The 20,449-nt window shown below is 44.9% G+C and overlaps 1 pseudogene; it reads right to left on the bottom strand.

Moving 5' to 3' along the window:
• Nucleotides 1–1,797: 1,797 nt before the first annotated feature.
• On the bottom strand, nucleotides 1,798–1,916 carry LOC133065749 (5S ribosomal RNA; annotated as a pseudogene).
• Between the last annotated feature and the right edge of the window lie 18,533 nt (nucleotides 1,917–20,449).

Raw genomic sequence — 20,449 nt, 5'->3', positions numbered from 1 at the left:
CATCAGCAAAGTAGAATCTCAGGCTCCATCCCAGACTTACTGAGTCAGAACCCACATTTTATAACAAGATCCTTGGCTGATGTATATGCACTGCTCTAAAAAACGATTTTGAGAAGCACTGCTCTAATATGAGGGAGTTTGCAAAAGAGACTTCTTTACTGTTTGAAAGTGAAAGAAAGTGTTAATCACTCAGTCATGTCTGACACCTTGAGACCCCTTGGACTGTAGCCCTCCAGGCTCCTCTGTCCATGGGATTTCCCAGGCAAGAATACTGGAGTGGGTTGCCATTTACTTCTCCAGGGGATCTACCTGACTCAGGGATTGAACCCAGGTCTCCTGCATTGCAGGCAGGTTCTTTACTGTCTGAGCCACCAGGGAAAGTATTGATCATTTGGAGAAGTGGGAAAGAGGAAGAGAATGAAGAGAACGGACTCAGCAGAGGTAGGGAATCCTCCTGCATAGGAGGACTTTGCACATGGATCCCATCTCCATTTCCACCTTGTCTAGGACTTATTTCAGATAACTAACACAGGAGGTATTTGCACACGAGGATTTTTTTTTTCAATGCCATTGTGACTTTTCTTAGAAATGGTCCACAGCATTTTCATGTGAAATGGATGGGTGTGTTTCTTTTCTCTGCAGTAAAGAAAACCTTTCCAAACCATGCCTTCATCACTTTTATTTTTCATCCTTTTCTTTCTCTGAGCTCCTATCTCTATTTTTTGAGATATTTCTGAGCATCCTAATCCAAGAATCTCATAGTAGCTTTTAACTCAAAATAGCTAACTCCAAACACATCCCCTTCTCCTTCCCTTCTTCAGCAGAGCTGTTTTTACCAGTGAGTGGTCAATGGTGACAGTGATTTATTAATCCAGTCAATCATCCACAAGGTGTTATTATACAGCTTCTATGAGTCGGTCACTGTTAATGGTCCTGTTTTTAAGGTCCAGCATGCTAAGAGGGCAGATGAATGTGTCAACACAAAATTAGACTGCAGTGTGTGAGCTGTTATATTAAGCTGTACTGTCAGTTCAGCATTTATCAGCCACCGGTGGCTACTGAGCACTTGAAATGTGGCCAGTCTGGATTGATTTGTGTCCTAAGAGTAGAAGATACTCTGTGTTGCAAAATGAAAAAATAGAAGGAAAATATCTCATTAATATTTTAAAAATGTTGATTCCATGTTGAATTGATACTATTCCCTGGTGGCTAAGAATCCACCTGCAATGCTGGAGACCTGGGTTCAATCCCTGGGTTGGGAAGATCCCCTGGAGAAGAAGAGAATGGCTACCCACTCCAGTATTCTTGCCTGGAGAATTCCATGACAGAGGAGCCTGGTGGGCTACAGTCAGTCCATGGGGTCACAAACAGTCAGACATGACTGAGCAACTTTCCCTAGATACATATATTTAGATATATGGGTAAGAGATGTGGCTCAGCTGGTAAAGAACCTACCTGCTAATGCAGGAGATGCAAGAGATGTGGGTTTGATCCCTGGGTCAGGAACAAGCCACTGAAGAAAGACATGACAACCCACTCCAGTATTCTTGCCTGGAAAATCCCATGGACAGAGGAGCCTGGTGGGCTACAATTCATGGGGTCATAAAGAGTCGGACACGACTGAGTTTGGATGCACACAGACACACAGACACACACACACACACATTTAGATTTATGTGTTTAGTTGCTAAGTCGTGTCTGACTCTGTGACCCCATGGACTGTAGCCCACCAGGCTCCTCTGTCCATGGGATTTCCCAGGCAAAAACACTGGAGCAGGCTGCCATTTCCTCCTCCAAGCCCTACAGCACCAGGTATTCCCAGATGGTCTCCCATCCAAGTATTAACCAGGCCCGACCCTTTTTAGCTTCTAAGATCAAATGCCATCTAGCATGTTCAGGGTGGTATGGCCATAGTTACATATATATACATCAGGTTGAAGAAAATGTACTATTAAAATTAGGTTCACTTGATTCTTCTTAGTTTTTTTTAATGCAGTGATTAAAAAACGTAAAATTACATGTGTGTCTAGTATTGTATTTCTGTTGGGCAGTGCTCCAGTCCAGGTTCTGAGCTCGGGGGAACTACAGAGTAAGGGTTCAGGAAAGGACAGGGAAAGGCAGTAGGTGTTTTCTAGGTAAAGAGGAGAAAAGGCTGTGGTGTTAGAGACATAGGAAAACAGGCAAACTGAAATTAAAGGAAATTAGCAGAACCGCTGTTTTTCTGTTACCAGCAATCATATCACAGCAGAAGACTGGAAGCTTCGTGACATGACCAGTCAGAGGACAAGAGTCATCTCCTCCTAGAGTTGTGCGTTATCTTATGGAGCCCTGGGTCCTGCTCACTTGGCTGTTTTACCACAGGGCTTCCTGGAGAATCACCCTTACTTTCCTACTCTTTCTTGTAATAGAGCCCTTGCTTCTACTTGTAGGCTGCAGTATGAGAGAGCGAAATAAAATTCATTTCCAGCTCCAGATGAAGGGCTAAGGATAGTCCAAGATTTGTGTATGGTGTTCTGTTGTCTCTGCTAAACAATGAACTAAAATCAATTATAATCAAAGGGACACAGGCCAAAGTTGCATTTCCTGAGACTTTGGGGAGGGAGTCTGGTCACAGGACTGGAAAAGGTCAGTTTTCATTCCAATCCCAAAGAAAGGCAATGCCAAAGAATGCTCAAACTACCATACAATTGCACTCATCTCACACGCTGGTAAAGTAATGCTCAAAATTCTCCAAGCCAGGCTTCAGCAATAGGTGAACCGTGAACTTCCAGATATTCAAGCTGGTTTTAGAAAAGATAGAGGAACCAGAGATCAAATTGCCAACATTGTTTGGATCATTGAAAAAGCAAGAGACTTCCAGAAAAACACCTACTTCTGTTTTATTAACTATGCCAAAGACTTTGACCGTGTGGATCACAATAAACTGTGGAAAATTCTCAAAGAGATGGGAATACCAGACCACCTGACCTGCCTCTTGAGAAACCTGTATGCAGGTCAGGAAACAACAGTTAGAACTGGACATGGAACAACAGACTGGTTCCAAATAGGAAAAGGAGTACGTCAAGGCTGTATATTGTCACCCTGCTTATTTAACTTATATGCAGAGTACATCATGAGAAACGCTGGGCTGGAAGAAGCACAGGCTGGAATCAAGATTGCTGGGAGAAATATCAATAACCTCAGATATGCAGATGACACCACCATAATGGCAGAAATTGAAGAGGAACTAAAGAGCCTCTTGATGAAAATGAAAGAGGAGAGTGAAAAAGTTGGCTTAAAGCTCAACCTTCAGAAAACTAAGATCATGACATCTGGTCCCATCACTTCATGGGAAATAGATGGGGAAACAGTGGAAACAGTAGCTTAGTTTATTTTTCTGGGTTCCAAAATCACTGCAGATGAGGGTTGCAGCCATGAAATTAAAAGACACTTACTCCTTGGAAGGAAAGTTATGACAAACTAGATAGCATATTAAAAAGCAGAGACATTACTTGGCCAACAAAGGTCCGTCTAGTCAAGGCTATGGTTTTTCCAGTGGTCATGTATGGATGCGAGAGTTGGACTGTGAAGAAAGCTGAGCACCGAAAAATTGATGCTTTTGAACTGTGGTGTTGGAGAAGACTGTTGAGAATCCCTTGGACTGCAAGAAGATCCAGCCAGTACATCCTAAAGGAGATCAGTCCTGGGTGTTCATTGGAAGGACTGATGCTGAAGCTGAAACTCCAATACTTTGGCCACTTCATGTGAAGAGTTGATTCATTGGAAAAGACTGATGCTGGGAGGGATTGGGGGCAGGAGGAGAAGGGGACGACAGAGGATGAGTGGCTGGATGGCATCACCGACTCGATGGACATAAGTTTGAATAGACTCTGGAAGTTGGTGGTGGACAGGGAGGCCTGGCGTGCTGCCATTCATGGGGTCGCAAAGAGTTGGACAGGACTGAGCGACTGAACTGACTGAACTGGAAGAAGCTGGGATTTCAGTCCATCTTTTTTCCCCGCTAGACAGAAGCTGATCCTTGAGATCCCAGGTTTATGGTGTGGGTGAGAGTTTTGAGGTGTGGAGCATTTATATTCCCTGGAGAAGGAAATGGCAACCCACTCCAGTATTCTTGCCTGGGTAGTTCGAGGTACATTTAAATTACCTGGAAAACTTCTACTCCAAACCCTAGCAATGAGGACTGTGGGATCCCAGATGGGAAGGAAGCCAATCTCTCAGTGAAGCAGTGGCTGCCCTGTTTGTTGCCTGTGGGTCTTTCACCTGTTTTGGGAAAACATAGTGTTCAGATGGGTGGTCCTAGAACTATAAAAGATGAAAGCATGAGCCAGGAGCTAGACATCTAGGTAATATTCCAATCTAGGTACTCTGGGTTTATCTTTCAGCTTTGGAGAGAGAACCTTTAGGTGAGAGGGATTCCCAGGTGGCGCAGTGGTAAAGAATCATCCGCTGGCCAATGCAAGAGATGCAGGAGATGCAGGTTTGATCCCTAAGTCGGGATGATCCCCTGGAGGAGGAAATGGCAACCCACTCCAGCATTCTTGCCTGGGAAATCCCTTAGAAAGAGGAGCCTGGTGGGCTACAGTCCACGGGGTCACAAAGAGTTGGTCACTACTGAGCATGCACGCATAGCTGCACAGTGCTTAGGTGATAATAAGTTGAAATTATACCTGAAGACTCAGTGCTATCTTTGGACAGATGTGAAGTTTATTCAGTAAACATCTCCCAAATTATTTCTCTATGCCAGGCATGGAGGCATAAGAGGAAAGGAAGGAAAACGCTCAAACCTTGTGACATGGATATTTTTGTCTCTATTTTATGAATGAGAAGCCTGAGGTTCAATGCCTGGCTCCACATGGCCTGAAACCCAAGTCACTAACCTGGGGTCCATGGTTTTATCCTCTCCAAGTACATGGAGCCTCTCTGACCTTCCCTGCTTGTTCTCTCCATTTCCACTCTGTTGAGGCCCCATGGTAAGTACACCCCAGGTCCAAAAGGACAGGGATCCAGGGAAGCAACTAAGACAGGCTCTAAGCTCCCTTTCCTCACAGTATGTGTTTTGAGGGGTGAGGGAAGGGGGTCAAATTTTGGATAAGCGGGCTTAGTCAAACCTGCCAAGTGTCCCCCTCACTCAGTACTCAGCTGCTTTTTTAGGTGAAGCGAGTGGAGACAGCTGACAACAGAATTCTCTCACTTTTCTTTTTTCTCTGACTTGATATCTCTGAGACTTTTATAAATATATTTAGGATACACAGTAAACTTTCCTCTGATTCATCATCTTACACCCCATAATCTCTACCCCCAGGCCGAACAGAGCACCTGGAAATCACACAGTTCTGCTGAGCTCTGGCTTCCAGGTGTCTGAGTCCAAGCCTGAGAACTCAGATCAGAATGTTCAGGAACCATACTGCCAAAATATCAGACATATAAGTGGAATAAGTTTATCCCTTTTGGGCTGATAAATATTTATCAGGTATGTAAGATATTTTTGTTGAAACCAATCTGGTAAGCCTCTCTCTCCTCTCTATTCCTTCAGACATGCCAGTGTTTAATGTCTGTCTAAAGACCTGTTCTAAACTAAATGCCTGTTGTTTAAGCCACTGCCTCTCCTGCTTTGTTCTAGAAGCCTGGGATGATTGAGGTAAGACTCCAGTGGCTTGTCAAATGAAGGATTCAGTCAGACACTGTGTCAGAGAGAAGAAGCAGCTGAGCTGAACTTGAGAAATCTTCCAGACTTTTGTTTGACAGATGTGGAAACTGATGCCACGAGAGGGGACCTGGCAGAGTGCCATCCATGGGGTAGGTGAGGCCAGGCTGGGAACCAGGATCCTGGATGGCTTGTCCAGTTCTGTCTCAGGGAAGAGAAACAAGGGGCTGCCTTCCAAGAGGTGACATCAGGTAGGAAGCAAAAAACATGAAAATCCCATGGTTCCTTTCACCAGAGAGGCCTCAGGGCTTTCTCAGAGCTTGGATACTGAGATGTTTAGAAGCGCTCACATAGCCCTGGGTGTTGACTTAGTATTCAGCTCACGCTCCACTGTGGACAGGTTTTGTTACCTCTGAGGAGGCTCTGAGTTTCTCTGCACCTCCCTCTCCCTGTCAGTGGAGGAGGGCCTGTTGGACTTGCTGGATTAATCAGGGAAGGTGTGGAGAGATGTCAAGACACCCTCCAGAGAATCCAGATCAATACCATGCATGAAAACAAAGCCGGCTTTGAAGCCCTGAGTTCACAAAAGAAAGTTTCTTTGCTGCTAAGACAAATTAGAACAATACAAAGGTGGTTAAAACTAGTTCAGGAGGTTTTTCTTTTGTTCCCTCAGAAAGTTTTAGCACTGAGGAGGGATTCTCCCATACTGCATCTGGGCATATTTATATCTGTATAAGGAGGAAAAAATGTGAAGTCAATGAGTGTGCTTTCTGTTGGTTAATTGTTAATCTACAAACTTCCTCTCACCCTCTGCCCTGGCACCCAGGACTCATGCTTCTGACTGCCTGCTGCTGCCGAAATGAGTGCACTCTTCTTGACCATGGGCTCTTATTCTGGAACTTTCCTCCTTTCACCCAAAATTATATGTGTCATGTCCACCTATCCTCACGCCTACTCCTTTGAAGCCTTGGTCACAAGGCTGGGAAGGGTGGTGCTAGGGGTAAAGAACCTGCTTGCCAGTGCAGAAGATGTGGCTTCAATCCCTGGGTCAGGAAGATCTACTGGAGGAGGAAATGGCAGCCCACTCCAGTATTCTTGCCTGGATAATCCCATGGACAGAGAAGCTCGGTGTCCATGGGGTGGGGGTTGCAAGAGTTGGACATGACTTAGTGACTAAACCACCACCACCAAGTCTTAAAGAAGCCTGTCAAGAATTCGACTAGTGGCAGCTGCTGGAGACGAATCAATGCTTTGCCTTTTACTCCCTTCAGGGCCTGCATGAGTGCTGGACCCAACTGTCTAGGGAGCAGATGTTGAGTGGGACCTGTTAATTGCCCAGCATCGGTACCTAGAGGCCCAAAAATGAGGATGAAGGGGTACCAAATAACCCACACTCTAAAGAGAGATGCCCAAAGTGCACCCCACTCCTAGCCTCGCCTTCCTGAGAGGTGGCAGCTGTCTGGGTGACGTTCCTCACTCCCCACTCTGCGGGAAGTTTATTGCTCTGGGAAGAGAGGACGCAGGGAGGGAGAGCTGTCAGTGCTGGGAGCCTCAGGGCAAGAGTGTCCTTAGGAGAGGTGCTTCCTTGCCCTCCCTGTTGGGGAAGGAGAAAGTTCATCTCTCCTCTCTCCAGTGGAGGTGGAGTGGGGAGTTGGGTGAAGGCAAGTCTCCAAGTATATCACCTGTGAAGACTTTGGGGGACCTGCAAGAAGAGACAGACAGCTTTTCATTTTCTAGAAGGATGCTCCTTACTGATCTGTCCTGGCCATGTTTTGCGGGGTTGAGCGTGATTATGAAAACAGCCTGCATTCATGTTTCTCTTAGGGCAAAGATGTGAGTTTCCTGTGGGTAAAGGAAACTAAACAGAAGTAATCCACAAGACCCCCAGCCAAGGCTGCCAGAGATCCTGGCAGAAACTATCCTTGGGTCCACTTCTGGTGTTGGTCCCTCGGGGTGGGAGTGGAGGTAGACGGTGGGGAGCTGTTGGAACCCACCTCCCACGGGGCACTATGCCCAGGGTGTCTTGACAGCACTCTCCAAAGAGCCCTGGTGCATCCCTAAGGGAGATCCAGCACTTGACTTCCTGCCAAGGGGTCAGTTTGTGTTTTCTCAGAAAGCTGCTAGTGGAGAGAGGGCTCTGAGAATGGCAGTCGAGTAGAGGGACATTGCACTCTGACCTTTACCTCCTCCCGTGCGCTGCAGAGTGAGGGGGAAGGAGGCACCCCAAGCTAGACCAGGTCTTCTTCTGCTTCCTCTGCTCCAGGAGTCAGGGGCCCTGTACTTAGTGAAAAGATGGGATTGGAGAATATGAGAAGAGTTTAAAATTGGCCCAGGTAAGTTGTAATAACCAGAAGTGTCCTCAAAGTTATGAGTTATATTCAAACTCTCATTAAGAGCTCTACTTTCCAGCAGGGAAGGATAAAGTAGTTAAGTAATAAAGCAATTTGCATTTTCTCCCCCACTGAGAATTCAAAAAACTAAGATCATGGCATCCAGTCCCATCACTTCATGGCAAATAGATGAGGAAACAGTGTGAACAGTGACAGATTTTATTTTCTTGGGCTCCAAAATCACTGCCATGAAATTAAAAGACACTTGCTCTTTGTAAGGAAAGCCATGGCAAACCTAGGCAGTGTATTAAAAAGCAGAGACAGTACTTTGTCGACAAAGGTTCATCTAGTCAAAGCTATGGTTTTTCCAGTAGTCATGTGTGGATGTGAGAGTTGGACCATGAAGAAAGCTGAGTGCTGAAGAAACTTTGTGGTGTTAGAGAAGACTCTTGAGAGTCCCTTGGACTGCAAGGAGATCAAACCAGTCAATCCTAAAGGAAATCAACCCTGAATATTCATTGAAAGGACTGATGCTGAATCTTAAACATTGGTGAAAGTCGCTCAGTCATGTCCAACTCTTTGCAACCCTATGGACTATACAGACCATGGAGTTCTCCAGTCCAGAATACTGGAGTGGGTAGCCTTTCCCTTCTCTAGGGGATCTTTTCAATCCAGGGATTGAACCCAGGTCTCCCACAATGCAGGCGGATTCTTTACCAGCTGAGCCACAAGGGAAGCCAAAGAATACTGGAGTGGGTGACCTATCCCTTCTCCAGCGGATCTTCCCAACCCAGGAATTGAACCGGGGTCTCCTGCATTGCAGGTGGATTCTTTACCAGCTGAGCTATCAGGGAAGCTAAAGCTCTAATACTTTGGTCACTTGATGCAAAGAGCTGACTCATTGGAAAAGACCCTGGTGTTGGGAAAGATTGAGGGCAGGAGGAGAAGGGGGTGGCAGGGGGTGAGATGGTTGGATGGAATCACCGACTCAAAGGACCTAAGTTTGAGCAAATTCTGGGAGATTGTGGAAGACATGGAAGCCTTACACGCTGCAGTCCATGGGGTTGCAAAGGGTCAGAGATGACTTAGTGACTGAACAACCACCATTCCTGTTGACACCTTAGTGAACTGCTTGCAATGGGAATGAAAAACAAGATGGCAAGAGCGTCTTGGGGACTCATTTCGCTGCCGACATGCCTGTGTCCTGTGTCTTTTCCTACTTAAGCACTGGGCTTATCCCAGAAACTTAGTATGATGAGCATTCCACCAGAAATGGGTGCCAGCATGGGACCTCCGGGGTCCCCGTAATAACCTTGTTCCTGACATGGCTTTGGCAGCAGCAAGAGCAATCTGAAGAGATAAACTCTGAGGTTCCAGGAATCCTCAGAAATGACCACAGACAGAGGCGCTGCTCTGAAGGCTGCTGACCAGGGCAGGTGTGAGGTCAGTGGAAGCCTCCAGATTCCTGCCTGGGGATCAGCAGGTGGCTCTCTGAGTCGCCTGGTCCTCATCTTAGCACCTGTGTTGTTTTGCAGTCTTCTGGAAGCATGGCCCTTTCTATAGATCTGGCCGAGAAGGCTCCTTCAGGGTCCTCCTAACCCCCTGCAGCCTGAGTGGGCACCACCTCTGGCTCCTTTGCAAAGAAAAACCTCTGTTTTGGGATTGCAGCCCCAGGGACCTGCTGAACAGATTAACCTGCAAGTTGTTAGGCGAGTTCAGGCCACAAGGTGGCAGCAGAGGACTAGCCTGGTCAGAGGCACTTGCTGGCTGAGTTGGGAGGCCTGGTGGGGGCAGGCGCTTTCCTCCACACCAGGCGGGTTGGAAAGGGAGGGGAGTGAGCCAGCATTTTAGAGGGTTGGGGGATCAGTACTAACAGATGCAGAAAGATTACAGGAGGGTTTTAAGGTGAAACTTAAGAAGTAAAGTTGCTCAGTCGTGTCCGACTCTTTGCGACCCCACGGACTGTAGCCTACCAGTCTCCTCTGTCCATGGGATTTTCCTGGCAAGAGTACTGGAGTGGGTTGCCCTTTCTTTCTCCAGGGGATCTTCCCAACCCAGGGATCGAACCCAGGTCTCCAGCATTGCAGACAGACGCCTTACCGTCGGAGCCACCAGGGAAGCCCAAAATCACGTATTGACTATTTACTGTGAGCTGGGTAATCTGCTTAACACAACATCAACTATATGTTCCGTTTCTTGGAATAACCTTTTTATCCCTTTTTGATGTATGAGGAAACAGAGGCTCAGATGAATCAAATTACTCACCCAGGCTTATATAGTTATAGGTGATGGAACCAGGAATGAAAATCAGGTCTGTCTGCCTCGTAAGCCTGAGTTCTGAACCTGTGTTCCACAGAGCAAGTGTCAGTGTAGACCTGTGGTTCTCAAAATGTGATCCTGGGACTCTGGTGTTGGGGTGACTTGATAGGAATGCAAATTCTCAGGCCCTGCCCTAGGTCTACTGAATCAGAGACTCTGGGGTGGGAGCTGAGCAATCTGTGGTTTAAAAACCCTCAGAGGGAGTCTTTTTTCTTTTTCTTTTTTTAACAAAAGGAAAACAAACAGAAGTGTATTATCATGTACACTTCCCCGGTGGCTCAGTGGTAAAGAACCCACCTGCCAACGCAGGAGATGTGGGTTCTATCTTCCTGGTCCAGGAAGATCCCGGAGAAGAAAATGGCAACCAACTCTAGTACTCTTGCTAGGGAAATTTCATGGACAAAAGAGTCTGGTGGGCTACAGTCCATGGGGTCGCAAAGGAGTCAAACATGACTTCGCAGCTAAACAAACACACACATATTTCATATACACTTTGATGCTGGCTCAAGTTTGGAAAGCAGTGCTATAGACAAGGGCTTCCCAGGTGGTGCTAGTGGTAAAGAACCCACCTGCCAATAGAGGAGACTTTAAGACGTGGTTTCAATCCCTGGGTTGGGAAGATCCCCTGGAGGAGGGCATGGCAACCTACTCCAGTATTCTTGCCTGGAGGATCCCATATAAGACGTGGTTTCAATCCCTGGGTTGGGAAGATCCCCTGGAGGAGGGCATGGCAACCTACTCCAGTATTCTTGCCTGGAGAATCCCATGGACAGAGGAGCCAGGCTATAGTCCACAGGGTTGAAAAGAGTTGGACATGATTGAAGCGACTTAGCATGCATGCACGTAAGGTATAGACAATGGTCCAGGCTGCTTAAAATCTGGGCAGCAACTTTGCCTCTGGACATCACCTCTCCCTTTGCAGTCACTGCTCTGACCCCAGCTGGAATAGTCAATCCTGACTTTAGGTCAGCTGATCCCAAAGGGAAAGAAGTTTTTTAGGGTTTGCCCTAATTCTGCCCCTGACTTGCCAGTATTTTTCTCTCCCCTTTAGGTGTGGGGGGAAAAGTCTTTATGGAACTTGGGACTTTTTTCTTCATGAGCATGGCAAGCAGGCTACCTCTATCAAAGGCAGCCAGGTGAGACCAGACTAGAATTTAGAATCTCCTTATAAATAAAGCCTCAGATTTAAGCATTAATGAAAGTCTTGGGATCTTTATGGCGCCATTCATTTCTGATCTTGCCAATTCAGTAGTCAGAGAGCATCTTCCATCTTCACCCCTGCCACTAATTATGGAACTCTGCCCTGATGTGTGGGTAGTTCAGGTTCTTAACAGAATCGTTACTCATCTAAAAATATTATATAATATGTAAGACTGGAGGAAAAGACTCCAAATTATTCTTATTTGTATTTCTACCTAAACATTTCTGGGTGATTTTAACTTGTTTCTTGGTGCCTTTAATTTTTTTTTAACTTTGAAGTGTGTATAACTTTTTATTTAGTAAGAGAAGAAAATAATAAATGCTGTCTTATAAACAAGTCTTTTAATCTGGGAGATGAACCCAGTGGAATGAAAGTTATGAGTCTGAAAATTTCTCATGGGGTTGATTTGACTACGACAGAACTGTTTGAAGTTTGTGTATAGCCATTTAAAGAAAAACAAAACTCATTAATTTTCACTTTAGTCATTTAAAACTTGTGATCATATCCATAGAAGATAGGCATCCTTCTTGCTGAGGCCACAAAAAGAATGTAAAAGAATGAGACCATGTTTAGGAGAACAGATTGTCTCCATGGAGCTTGAACTACCTTTACATTCTCATTTACAGGCCAGCTGTTGATATGCTTATTATACATTTTTCTTATATATCTACTTGTTAGATGATAGGTGGTTGCCCTCTGCCTTAACACCTATCTCTAGCCTTGAAATCAGATTGTGTGACGTATAACAGTTAAGCTCAAATTGTTTGTGAATGTTCATCCAGATAAAGATGCAGATCCTCTCTCCAGGCTGAGTTCCAGACATCTGATGGATTGGATGTCTGTTCTTGCAGGATTGAAGCAACAGGATGTATGGGAGTGACCACCTCTCAGAATATGGGTTTCTGTTGTGTCTGACTTCCCTGTGCTTACTTGTGCTCGACTCTTTGTGATCCTTTGAGCGGTAGTCCACCAGGCTCCTCTGTCCACGGAATTTTCCAGGCAAGAATGCTGGAGTGGGTTGCCATTTCCTACTCCAGGGGATCTCCCAGGGATTGAAGCTGCATCTCTTGCATCTCCTGCACTGGTAGGAAGATTGTTTACCACTGTGCCACTTGGGAAGCTTCTGGACATTTCAAAATGGTTTTAAAGGCCAGGCAGCCTTAACGAAGTGTAGATAACTTAGATTTCTTGTTATCAAAGGACACTCCCTCTGATGTCCAGAAACCAAGGCCTATCCCTCCTCATAGGCAGGCTGGTTTCCAGAATCCATCAGATCTTTGGTAAGCCTTTGAAGATAGAGGCCACAGCAGTGGCAGCTGCCGCACATACCAGCAGACCCACATGAACTGAGCCTCTGAGCCCCTGTCCCAGTCCCCATTAAGAGGGAAAACAGCTCCTCAGTGTTTGAGAGGAACGAGGAGGAACCCTGAGCCCTCTTTTATAGGACTGCAGGTAGACTGGACCTAGGACTGAAAGATGTGCATGACTCAACACTATCTCCTTTGTATATTTGTCTATTTGTCTCCCCCATCAGAATATACAAGCTCGGGAGTTGGTGAAAGACTGAGAAGTCTGGCATGCTGCAATCCATGGTGTTGCAAAGAGTTAGACACAGCTGAGCAAATGAATTGAATTGAACTGATCAGAATATATGCTACCTGAAAGTCACCTTGTCTCTCAACTTCGTAGTGATATCCTCATCATCTTATTGTTGTTCAGTTGCTAAGTCATGTCTGACTCTTTTCGACCTCACGGAGCGCAGCACACCAGGCTTCCCTGTCCCCAGCTATCTCCCAGTGTTTGCTCAAACTCATGTCCATTGAGTCAGTTATGCTATGTAACCGTCTCATCCTCTGCCACCCCCTTCTGCTCCTGCCCTCAATCAGGGCATCAGGGTCTTTTCTAATATGTTGGCTCTTCCTATCTGGTGGCCAAAGTATTGGAGCTTCAACTTCAGCATCAGTCCTTGCAATGAATAGTCAGGGGTTGGTCTCCTTTAGGAATGACTGGTCCTCATCATCTAGAACATAGTAGATGCCCCATAAATATGCACCGAGTGAATATGTAAAGGTTAGTATAAACTCTAGTTTTATAGCATTCACTGACACTTATGCTAAGTCATGACATTTTTCTAATAATTCAAGCAATTTTTTCCTTTTCTACAATAGCATATAAGAATGCCCATAACCAGAGCACCAGTATGTAACATCCAAAATGATGCCAAGAGAAGGTTTTCTTGATGCAAAAACTCCATGGATTTTTTACATCTGAGAACCTTAAGAGAGTGGTTCAAATTTGTTTATTTTGTTAGCATCAGAGTTCTTTCTTTAGTGGCAACCTGAGGCAGAGGACCAAGATATGAACAAGATAAAAGTGGGGATGTTCGGTTCAGGTGAGAGTCAAGGGGCCTGTGTAAAACGAACCACCTCCTTTCCTTCCTCTGAGGAGCCCCAGAGCGGCTCCCTGCAACACCTGGGACACTGGTTCTCAAAATAATCTGGGCAGCTTACAAAACCCCAGACATAGACATCTAATCATACCTCAGAAACTGCCAATGCCTGGGGTCAAGGGGTGAGTTAGACTCTGGTTCCATTGGTTGCTTACCTCTCTCCTGTGAGCACACACAGGATTCGTTTGGTTTTGACTTTATTTCAGGAGTGTTGAGAGTGTAGGACTTGTAGTCAGAAAGAGCAAGGTTTCAGTCCTAGCTCTACCACTTCCTAGCTCTGTACCTTTGGATGAATTGCTTTAGCCCTCTGTGGATAAAATCCATGAGAGGATAGGGTCTATCAGAGCAGGAATGTCACCTATCTTTTTTATTTCTGTATCTCTTAGTGGTACACAGTGGATAGTCAATAAACATTAGTTTAATTCAAGAATATTTCTTTAATTATTCATTGCCACAAGGATGGACTGAGTTTTGGTTTTTAAGATCCCCAACATGTTTAGGAAGTACGAGATCAGAAAATGTTAAGTGCTGTTACCCTCTGGCCCTCCCCTGCCTAAGATTCTTAAATGCATAGGACCTAATTCCAACCTTATTGTGCCCATTCCCTTCAGCTTGGAGTTCGTGGGCTCCCTGCGCTCTTGACTTTGGGTGAAGGGGCAGAGCAAGGAAGGGGGAGGGCATAGAATCTGGGCATAGTGCTCCAAGACTACTCACAAAGAGGGTGGAGCAGATACATAGAAGGGACCTGGGAAACTCATCTCTGGACCACAGATATGGGAGCTCATTCTTTCATTTGCTTCTTAAATTGTTCTTTTTGAACAGCATGTATACTATCTATGGTGAAACAGATCACCAGCCCAGGTGGGATGCACGAGACAAGTGCTCGGGCCTGGTGCACTGGGAAGACCCAGAGGAATCGGGTGGAGAGGGAGGTGGGAGGGGGGATCGGGATTGGGAATACATGTAAATCCATGGCTGATTCATATCAATGTATGACAAAACCCACTGGGAAAAAAAAATAATAATAATAAAAATTAAAAAAGAAAAAAATAAAAAAAAAAATAAAAAAAATTGTTCTTTTTTTTTTTTTTTTCATAAAACCACCTCTCTATAGCTTTGCCTGATTCCTCCCTGACAAGTGATCAGTTCCCTCACTTGTGTTTCATGGCATTCTATGCATTTCTCTGCTGAAGTTCTTATCACATTACGTTACCAGTTCCCTTGTCTGTCACTTGAGCTTGTTGGGAGAAGTGATTCTGATTCACTTATCTTTGTATTTTTAGTCCCTAACAGAGTACCTACCTCCTAGTTAGATGTTAAATTGGTTTTTAAAGTTAAATCATTGAAAACAGTTTACAAGACCACTTACTGTAAATGCTGGAGAACTAACAGATGATTTGAATGTATAAGACTTGATCACTTGTTTCCCTGTTAGTTACTTTGTATGTGGGGTTAGTCTGTATACGTTGGGTTTGATTACAAGAGTAAAAAGCCTTTAGAAATGATCATTAATATAGTGAATGCAGCAGCGCTGCTTGTAGTTTAAAATGAAATGAAAAATATTGTCTACAGGGGTGGAGTAATGAAGTGTATATTTCTGGAGCACTTTTCCAGTAACAGCTCACCCATGGTCCCTCAGCTGGTGAGGATCTGACCCATTCTGTGAAACCCTGCTCAGGTGTAGCACCTGGAGCATGGTAGAGACTCAATAGACAGTGCAAGAGATGGTGAGTGATCGCATAAATTAGCGAGTGAAAGGAGAAAGCCAGGAAAGAATGAGGGAAAAATGGAGGTAAGAGCAGAAAGACGGAAGGAAGGGCGGATACAATTCAGACTCATGAGGAGGTTGGTTCTTACTGCCAGCTCTCATTGGAGGCTCTTCCAAGTACAAATAAATGGCTTAATCCACTTTAAATCACTTTGTCTTTCAAGATTCTTAGGGCCAGAGAGTTTGCTTCTTAGCCAGCTAAGATTGAGGAACTGTAAGATGGAGTTTCTGCTCAGTGAGAACAATATGATGCTTTTTAAAAAATGTCTCAATAGAGCTATGAAAATGTCAGCATAGTCACAAATGCCTCCTCCCATTCACTCACAAGGGAGATACAGTTTATAAAGTCTGTATACTCTGTTTTCATTTTACCCTTTTGAGAAATTCCTTAGGGTAGACAGAATGAATATTGTTAACTTTGTAAACTAGTAAATAGAAGGGCATGAAAATCAAAATACTTATCACAAGATTCCATGGCTGTTAAATGGAGGTTGTTGGAAATAAAAATTAAAAACCTCTAAAGTCATTTCTGGAACTCTGTGCTAAAGTTTAAAATTAGAGCAAGATTTATAAATCAGTCATTACTATTCTTTCATAGACTCTGTAACTGATAACAAGTTGGTCAGGTACTCAAAGTCCATGGTTCCATAAGATCTACTTCAGAAACTGGCTCTGCCCTCACTTGTTCAGCAAGTTGATTACATTTGGAGAGTCTTGGAGTGAGGGAAATTGTCTACATCCTTGGAAGCAGCTTTAGCCAAGTGGGGAATAAACCATTTCTTCAGATGATGATTTGTAGAATCTCACTCTGTGCTCTGTGCTCTGCTTAGGCGCTGAGTTGTGTCCAACTCTTTGTGACACCATAGACTGTAGCCCGCCAGGCTTCTCTGTCCATGAGGATTCTCCAGGCAAGAATACTGGTGTGGGTTGCCATGTCCTCCTCCAGGGGCTCTTTCCAACCCAGGGATCGAACCCAGGTCTCCCCCATTGCAGGCAGATTCTTTACTGTCTGAACAACCAGGGAAGCTAGTGATGTTGCAAAGCATTATATTAGTGGTATTGCCTGAGAATTAATGGTGAATTAGGAGCTGATGACCTATGGTATCGTTCAATCACCATGTCTGACTCTGCCCACATAACAACTCTTTATGACACCATGGGCTGCAGCACACCAGGCTTCCCTGTCCTTCACTATCTCCTGGAGTTTACTCAAGCTCATATCCATTGAGTTGGTGAGGCCATCCAACCATCTCATCCTGTCATCCCCTTCTCCTCCTGCCCTCAGTCTTTCTCAGCATCAAAGTCTTTTCCAATGAGTCATCGCGTCACATCAGGTGGCCGAAGTGTTGGAGCTTCAATTTCAGCATCAGTCCTTCCAATAAATAGTCAGGGTTGGTCTCCTTTAGGATTGACTGATTTGTCCAAGGGACTTTCAAGAGTCTTCTCTAGCACCACAGTTCATTGTATGGCCTTGGGCTATTAACTGCTATCTTCATTACTTTCATGGGAAGGTCTTGAGCGCTTGTCTTTCTGAATGCTATTAGGAAATAGTTTAAGAGAAATAAATGCTTTATTTTGCAGGGGGAGGTCAGAAGAATTTCAAAAAAAAACTAGATATTGTGTACCAACCTCTTCCTGGAAGAGCTCCTGGGGTGTGAATGTATATGTACTTACAAGATCAGGTTCAAAGTTAGTCTCCAGTCCTTGTGAAAATTGGTGACAAAGAGGTGACCTCTTCAAACTTTGTCAAAAGAAGTACTTACAAAGGAACAATTGAGTTAGGTATTTCATTTTGTGTTTTGATCAAGAAAAATAAATCGGAACAAACTGATTGACTTCTGTGTTACATTGGGAAGGTGCTAGAGTTGGGACCACAGCATCTAGGTTGGGCTGAATTAAAGTCCTGGTCACCTGCAGCTTTGGTGCTTATTCTCTTGCTCTGAACATCCTCTGTCCCAGTGAAGCAGGTTGGACTTGATGTCCCTAACCCAGGCTCTTAGAATGACCCTATAATGGATATTGTTGATTTGGGGCTGCCGAGCTTCCATTCCTCCTCCTAAGAGCACCTTGGATTCCTTCTGGGGAATTATCCCTCTGTCTTGTGGAGCGAAAGTGTGGATACCAAGCCTCCCACCTCAGACCTATCTGAGTAATCCTGGGGATTCTCTTTCAAGCCCTGGCACAGTCAGGCAGTAGCATACAACATTAACTCAGTCAACTGGAATTTCTCTTCCAAAGCCTGGAAATTGGCAAAATGGGAGGAATGGCTAGAATCCTTGTGTAGACAGCAGCCATGTGCAGTAAGAGGCAGAGAGTTGAGTAGGTCTTATCTTCACACTTTCTGCAGCTGTCCCTTTTCTGGGGGTTACAAGCCTCATTCTCTCGTCCCCTCAACCCCATGAGATTCCCCAAATCCTTTTTATAAATTTTCCTTCTGCTTCTGTTGGTCAGAGTTGCATTCTGTTGTTTGTAATCACAATGCCTTAAATGAAAAGTCCCCCTCCACTGGTCCCCTTGCCCTAGAAACCCTGCACATTTTTTACAAATTGCAAGTATGAGTATAACAAACCCAAATCTGAGATTCTGCAATGTTCCCCTGTAGCCTAGAGAGAAAACTCAGGCTCTTTGTCATGGCAGAGAAGTCTCCCTACCTTACCAGTACATGAATATGACCTCCTATTCAAGAATTTTCTCTCTTCCAAACCTTTACCCTCTTACCTAATTTACCTAGCAGGCCCCTTATCTGTCTGAACTGAAGGCAAGAGTCACCTCCTTTATGCACTCTTTCTTGGTCTTCTCTTTCCTAGGAGGAGACAGCACACAGGATTGACTACTTTGTATGCAAATCTGCTTTGATCCACTTATTTGTATCTCTATCCTGGTTGTTGTTCAATCATTAAGTCGTGTCTGACTCTTTGCAACCCCATGGACTACAGCATGCTAGGCTTCCCTGTCCTTCACTGTCACCAGGAGTTTGCTCAAATTCATGTCCATTGAGCCAGTGATGCCATTCAACCATCTCATCCTCTGTCGCCCCCTTTTCCTCATCCCTCAGTCTTTCCCAGCATCAGGATCTTTTCTGATGAGTCAGCTCTTTGCATCAGGTGGCCATTGTATTGAAGCTTCAGCTTCAGCATCTGTCCTTCCAATGAATATTCGGAGTTGATTTCCTTTAGGATTGACTAGTTTGATATCCTTGCTGGATGTTATGTCATTTTCATCTTTACATTCCTGGGACTTGGGCACAGAGTTAATTTTCATTTGTATTTGCAGACTGGATGGATGGATGACCAATCTCCTAATCCTTAAGACACACTCACACACATGGGTCTGGCACCTGTTTTTTTAAATACCTGGCATAGAGCTTTCACCTGCCTTACAATCAGGGAACTGATCCTGATAGTCAGCCCAAAGGGAGTGGAAGAACAGGTCTGTAAAGATTGTTACTGCTCTACCTTCCGTCCTGTGCACATAGACCTTTGCACTGGAACTTTACTGCATCTCTTATCAAGAAGTGGGTTTAATTCTCCTCCCATTGAATGAGAACCTGTGATTTACTTTGACCAAGTGGTGTGTTTCAACTGATATTGTGAGACTTCTAAATCTAGGCCTCAAAGAACCTTATTGTTTCTGATTTTGCCCTTTTGGATTGCTTTTGCCAGGCTGCTGGGGTCCAGCCCCAGCAGGATCCAGGGGAACCCTCAGGATGAACGGCGTCAGCGAATGAGAGAGAGAGTGAGACAAAGCTCGGGGCTGAGTCTGGAGTTTATTTTTGCACGGCCCCTTTATACCCTTAACAACATCTTTTTGGGGGAAGTGCATATTGCTTACACACAGGGCATCTCAAAACATTACAGCAACTTGACCTTCAACAGAAACAGGATGTCACCCACATACTTTTCGTTCACAAGAGTCTTTCTTATCATTTGGCCTTCAGGCCTGCTAACATTTTATGGCTTGCACCTGGTGTGACTTAAGCAACTTCAGTAGCCAACCCTGTTTTTCTTATAATTAATCTATTTTCTTTCTAATAAGCGTCATCTCTATGGGAACTAGATAGGATCACATTTTTACAGAACAGAAATGTGAAGGACTGCAAAAACAGTAGATATGGCACAAAACAGGCTCTTAGTCTAAAAGTTAACTACCTGCAAGAAGTCACCAGTTAATCTCTATCTAAACTATTTTCTATTAGGCACATTTGTGGCTATAATATTTGTGGAACTTTTCTCACCCCGCGAAGGGGCCTATGCCTAATAGTTTCTTTTGTTAGCATACTGTGTGTGCTTAGGATGTTTAGAACAATCAAGAGCATTTTTTGCAATGAGAGCACACATTTATCAAACAAGCCAGAATGCCAGCAAAAGGGTTTGAATTGAAGCATTTCCTTCATCCCTGGCCCCTTCATAGGGTACCAGCGTCCAGGACATTTATTAATTAGCGTTTTAAGTTGGTCTTTATTCAGTGAAAGAGGAGCAGGAGAGCTCTCGGCAGGCAACACAAGAATCCGCAGCAGGGCAAACAAGAACAACAGCAGAAAAAGGGGGGAGGATACAGGGTGGGGTAGAGGCCGAGGCCAACCTGGAGGGTCCCTTATCCTAGACGGCCTTGCCTGTCAGGTTTTTTCCTCATGACCTTGTCATGGATGGGATCCTGGACAGCCTTGCCTGCCTGGTATCTTCTTCATGACCTCGTCACGGGCGGGACCCCCCATAACGGCTCCTGGCATCAGACCACC

Source organism: Dama dama, chromosome 11 (genome assembly GCF_033118175.1).
Source record: "Dama dama isolate Ldn47 chromosome 11, ASM3311817v1, whole genome shotgun sequence".
Taxonomy (NCBI): domain Eukaryota; kingdom Metazoa; phylum Chordata; class Mammalia; order Artiodactyla; family Cervidae; genus Dama; species Dama dama.
Note: the sequence above shows the minus strand (reverse complement) of the source record. Positions and strands in the feature narration are given on the sequence as shown.